Raw genomic sequence first — 6,956 nt, forward strand, 5'->3', positions numbered from 1 at the left:
AGCCACTTTAAGTAGAATGATATAGTTAGTACCTGTGTGATGGCTTTATTGGCAACAAGTTCATTGACATTTCCGATGTTGACTTCGACAGAATCCTAAATTGGAATTGGTTCATCATTCATGAAGTCAAAGTGAAGTTAACATGTGATATTTCTCATTGAGGCATTTCATCGAACATGTTGAGTGTAAACAAATATCTATAACAGGTGTCTATTTTTATACCTACAATCAACACAAGGATTTAACTCTTTTTAAAAACATATTGATTAAACTGGTTCAACTTAACTATTAGGCAAAAACAATTCATAAAGGTCAAACAAAGGCCATGAGTCAATAATAGAAACAAATGATACCTAAATTTTGATCGACAAGGGATCATCATCTTTGTTCACGTCTTCAATCCACAGTGGAGGCCGAGATGAAGTCGGTGATTACGATGTACTCTGGGGAACGAATTGATGGAGGATAAAACGATTCAAAATCATATCATCTTCATTGGAGTTTTTTCTATGAAGAACGTGAGATCAAGGAGTTTAGCAACAATGAAACTTCGATCGTTGGGGGATTTCATATTTCATATAGATTGCTGATCGATGATGATAGTTTGATCGATTGGGATCTGGAAATCGACGATAAATGTGGTTCGTCGTTTATCTTCATCGTATTCATGTGAGTAGATGCAATTTCAGAATCGAAAGCATGGAATTAGATGAAGGATTGAAGACAATTCGATGGAGGTGAGTCGTCGGAGGATGGATTGTAGGTTTGAGCAAGAGAGGATAAGGGGGAGGAGAGAGATGAAAATTTATTTTATCAGATATTAGATTTAAGAAATCATTTAATTATATTTTTATTCTTATAATACCCATGAATGAATTAATTAAGATATCCCTCCCTTTTTTGTCTACTTATTTACAAAAACACCACTTTGCATCTCGACCCTTCCTTTTTTTGATCCAACGTTCCACCTTTAGTTTTCGGGAAACTTTGAGTCTCGTTGTGTCCCGTCGCCTATATATTCGTTCAATTGTTAACTTCTCAAAGACAAATAACCTAAGAAAACATAAAATTAGTTAATATAAGATACTGATTTTCCAAAGATACTTATAATTATCCAGTATAAAAAGACAAAAATCATGAAAAAACTAAATCAAAATATAATTTATCGAAATTTATACCGCTTAGTTTGAAGAAGGTAGCCCTACTCCACAGAGAGGGTTTTGCCGACTCAACTAACGTATTGCAGACAAAAGCTAAATTACTAGAAAAAACAATAATATTCAAGTGTGTAACATGTTTGCAAAGGACATGCAAGTCCACCGAAGCCCCTCTGCGGACTAGATGGTTAGTTTTGAAAATGCTATTTTTTGTATTTTTTTTAACAGGAAGGTTAATATTTTGGTATTTTTTGAAATTTGTCAAATAAGATTACTAAGATCTTAATAATTGTAGGTTTTTATGATGGAATGATGTGGGACACATGAGTTGGTGAGAGGCCATAACCTTCACTCAATTATCACCCCCTCATTTATTGCACCACGGCACCACCATCAAGGACCCCTCCAATTACATATAATACGATTTCTTTCCAAACCAAATGCTCAAGAATCCCAAATGAAAGTCCTCTTTTTTGTACTTTTTTCATCAATCTTGTTGATCAAAATCTCATCTCGGGTTTCAAGTTTAAACCCTGATTCAGTGATAAAGGATGATCTTGATACAATAGCAGAAGATGAGATGATGATGGAGTCTGAGGCCAGTAGGAGGCTGTTGCTGATGGGGAGGAGGTATATAAGTTATGAGACATTGAGGAGGGATGTGATACCTTGTGGTACACCTGGTGCTTCATATTACAACTGTAAAGGGAATGGAAATGGGGTTGCAAATCCTTACAACAGAGGATGTGAAATCATCACAATGTGTGCTAGAGATGCTATAAATACATAATCTTGAATGCCGGAAATGGTAAAAAGAATTTCATCCTTTTGCTTGCCCTTAAATGGGGAATCCATGTTTCATGTTGGATTATATTGGTGTTGTCATCTTCATGTGTAATAAGCTGATTTTTTAAGGAAAGCCTACATTTGCACCATGTAAATCTTACAAATACGTCTGTTAGATTGTCTTAATACCATAACCATATATTTGTGGAATTCCTATATTTGTTTTAGGGAAATTGATTAAAAGAAACAAAAATGTGAAAGCCCACTAGGGATTCTAATTATGTCTTGTTTCTCATTTTAGCAGCGAAAAATATCATGGTTTAAGGCTTTAAGCAAAGGTTACCAGCCATTGACTTCATAAGAATCTTTGTATTATATGCATACAGAATGTTTAGTTTTATCTGTAATGTAAATATTATCTAATTATAATTAATTAATTCTTCTACAATTTTAAAATTGAGGCATTCACTATAATAATAAAAGAAATGGAATACATACAGAATGGTTAAGTTTATAAAGTATATTACAAAATGTTCACTTAATTAGCGAAACAACCTCAGGAATTCACAAAATAGTTTTTTTTAGACAAAAGTTATTACACGAATTATTCGTGAAATGCATTAAATTCGCCAAAGCTAATTTATATCAAATCGTTTGAACCATCATTTTTAGGTTTTTCGAACTCTCATGAATTTCATTTGTTTCGTGAACATGGCAATATATACCGATTTTCTGGTTACTGTTTAATCAATCGTAGAGGTTGATAACATTCATTTTAAAGTTGAAAACAACTAGAGTACATTACAAGTACCGAAATTGAGTAATTTAACCACATTTTAGTTTATTATTGATAAAAATACCCAAAAAAAAACTTTGAAAACTAACAGTTCTGTCCACAATAGTAATTCCTGACCAGACTAAAACGGGTCAAACTCATTACTATAGTTCAATGTTATATATATGGGTCCACCATAGGCGAAGCTATTTAGTAGCCTGGGTAGCATGTGCCACCCCTCAAAAAAATCCCAACTAATGTAAAAGTTTTGGAAAAAAAAAATTAGCAAGTTAAAGTACTATTTGTGCTACTCTAAAATTGCTTATACTGTTACTGTGAGACTGTGAATGAGTCTACCCGCTTCTATTTTAGATACCACATATTTATTCTTATGTCACCACATATGTGGGATCTAGCTACCTCCCCTGTATATATCATTTTCTAGTTTCCTTTAATCCCCATTTCATATAAATGATTTTGTTAAGTTTTCATTTATACTTTTTACTAGTATATAATAAAAAAAGATTGTGCTACCCCTAATAAAATTCTGGATCCGCCACTGGGTCCACACTCAAACAACCAAATGAAATTCCCAAGCTCTTGCTACGTGTATTTCGGACGTAGTTTTTTAAGTTTATCTACCAAGGATTCAACAAACCACGTGAATTCTACTCTTTAATTTACTTGCATTTTACTTTACAAACAATTGTATGTATTCTAGACTGGCATAGATCTGGAATATCTAACTATTGAATTTTTTTAGTTTTAGAAATATAACCATATAAATACTTTGAAATGTGATTAACCGTTACAAGTGATTCCCGAATGGAAGTATCACTCCTGAATACGAAGAACGAAGTCCATAATACAAAGATCAATTCCAGAATGATGGTCCAGAGTGACACTCCTGAATAACTATGACGGTTGGTTTGCCGAACGTTGTGTAAGTAAAAATACAGTCTGGTAAAGTTTTCTTCATACTAACTGTCTAAGAAACTCATCTTGAAGCAGTTATAATAGATAATTATGGATAATCTAAAGTAAGTAACTAACTACATGGGATACCATTTATATATAGGGGATGAAAAATGTTGCTTTTTGGAATCTGTAATGTGTGTCCGGAGTGCGTTTCCGTTTATTTTGGAATGTCCAAGATTTTCTAAATAACGTTAGGCGGTGATTTTACGGCAATGTCAAGGCTTAAGCTTTTACGAGTCGTGGCTTGTCACTATATATATATATATATATATATATATATATATATATATATATATATATATATATATATATATATATATATATATATATATATATATATATATATATATATATATATATATATATATATATATATATATATATATATATATATATATAATATATATATATATATATATATATATATATATAATATATATATATATATATATATATATATATATATATATATATATATATATATATATATATATATATATATATATATATATATATATATATATATATATATATATATATATATATATATATATATATATATATATATATATATATATATATATATATATATATATATATATATATATATATATATATATATATATATATATATATATATATATATATATATATATATATATATTATATATATATATATATATATATATATATATATATATATATATATATATATAATATATATATATATATATATATATATATATATATATATATATATATATATAATATATATATATATATATATATATATATATATATATATATATATATATATATATATATATATATAAGTTTAGGTTTATTTGAGACCATGCTAATTTTATTAGACCGTGAGACTAAATCTAAAAATAATTTTAAAATGCAAAATAAAAGGAAAAATCCGACAAAAAAAAATTTTAATTATTATTTTCGTCACTTTAATTACATAAATAAATAAAATAAAATAAATTACCGTTTTTTTATTCTAATAGAATATTACACTGTAAATATTCTAATGTGATTTTTAGAATGTTAGAATATTCTACTAGATTTGTCATATATGTAGAATATTCTAATATTCTACTAGAATATGTAAAAAAAAATGTATTTATTTATTTATTTATTTGGTATTTTTTTTATTTTTATTTTTTTGGAAAATATAAATTCCAAAAAAAAATATTTGAAAAAAATTCAAAAAATTTCAATTATTTTGAATTTTAAAAATGTTCTTTTTATCTAGCAAATGAGTGGCTAGGATTGCGTCTCACGGTCTCACAAAATTAGGTCGTCTCACATGAACCTAACCATATATATATATATATATATATATATATATATATATATATATATATATATATATATATATATATATATATATATACTATTATTCATTTTTATGGACATATATGAATTAAGACGACATTTTGTTAAAGCGTGGCGTCGAGTACAAGCCTTGGAGCCACATTGAGCTTTTTAGAACCTTGAGAATGCCACATTTATGTACGAGATTGATTATCGTACTCAGAATTGACTTTGTCGGTCAGGAATGTACGAAGACAGATTATCAGAATCAAATCTTGAAAATGAATATTGTTTCTCTAGAATGCAATATTCTGGAGAGTACGATCATTTTTCAAAATAAGTTTTTTATTGTTATTATTAGAATAATATGTTAGATGGGTTAGATTATAAATTTCCCTTACAAATAGGGTAATTCACTTATAACCTATGATGGGAATTAAACTTAATATATTTTCTTGCATGACAAGATGAATGTTATTTGTCTTAATTTTATGTTAAATGATAATGTGATATGAAAATATGGTATGATCGGAACACGTTAGAGGAACATATCACCTTATAAGAAGATCAAATCTTTTAAGCTCATATTTCAATTGATGGTGTCAGGGTGACTGCATTCGATCAGGAGATCGAGAGACTCGTGTGTTTTTCGGCGGGTGTGGTTTGGCTTATTGGGGTATTTGCCATACATCAATTTCTAAATGTTTTAGATAAGATTAGGAGGACCACTAGAGAGTCCAACGTGTTTTATTCGTAGTCAAGCAAGCCATGTTAAGGTTGATTGTCCTCTGAGAGTAGATGGGATTGTTTTGGATCCAATATCTTTACCTTGGCAGTTACTAGATGGATGGCATGGGATAGCTGGAGTCTCAAAGGTCGGGGTTTTAGTTATCGGTTTTCTTTAGTTGGTCAGATACAACATTTGCTTGTGTCTTCAGTTTGTTTTATCTATGGTCCTGTTGTCTTAGTTATAATCATGGGTGATCTGTTGAATTGTATTGTTTTAATCAACTCTGGTTTTATATTATATGATTATTTGTGATGGGATTGCTTGTGGTTGTGGGTTTGTAGATGTATGTTGGAATTATTTGGTCATTGTCTGAAGGATTCAGATTCTCTTATGCCTTTTGATGTCAAATATGGTTGTTAGGAACTATAACGTCCCAAAAGTCAAGACTAAAAATTTCCTTTTAATAAAACATTACTTAAAGCAAAATCATCAATCCAAACATAATCAGAGTATTAACTTCCAAAACACATGTTCGTTATCAGAGTAAAACATTCCTAGGCTGTCTAATCTATGGTGTGTGCCATGCGATCACCCCGAGCTCTTCCCTCCGCTACCGGAAGTACCTGAAACCAAAGCTGAAAACCGTAAGCACGAAGCTTAGTGAGTTCCCCACCCTACCACATACCATGCATAACCACATACTGCACATACTGAGCCACGCTCGCTATCCTGGGCCTCGCCCCTTACCTCGGGCCTCGCCCGATACAACGGCCCCGCCGCTCCAGGCCCCGCCTGGCTTCGATCCCCGCTCGGATACAAATCTGTTTCACTTAGGCCTTGCCTGTCACAGGGCCTCGCCCGCCAACAAATAATAACTCATAAACATATCACAACACATAAGCTAAACACATACGAACTGATCATGCCCTAAGGCCTCGCCTATCCTGGGCCTCGCCCCTGTCACACCCCCAAACCAGAACGGCGGAAACGTTCGGGGGCGGAGGACATCATATTCAGTATCATAACAGTTCATAGAAAGGAAAGTACACACTACCATACATATATAAAGGTTTTAAAAAAATGTATACATCATTGTATTCATTACATGATCAAAAGATAAATGCATAAACATCTTTCAAAAGAAGTAAATAATGCCAGCGCGTTATTCACCAAAAGTTGATTTCCAAACCTGCTTAACGATTCCCTG

General features: G+C 30.8%; 1 pseudogene; it reads left to right on the top strand.

The window, feature by feature from the left end:
• The first annotated feature begins 1,614 nt into the window (after window positions 1-1,614).
• Window positions 1,615-1,947, top strand: LOC145059985 (protein RALF-like 24 pseudogene; annotated as a pseudogene).
• Window positions 1,948-6,956: the final 5,009 nt, after the last annotated feature.

Source organism: Lactuca serriola, chromosome 6 (assembly GCF_051521515.1).
Source record: "Lactuca serriola cultivar US96UC23 chromosome 6, Lser_US96UC23_V15, whole genome shotgun sequence".
Taxonomy (NCBI): Eukaryota; Viridiplantae; Streptophyta; class Magnoliopsida; order Asterales; family Asteraceae; genus Lactuca; species Lactuca serriola.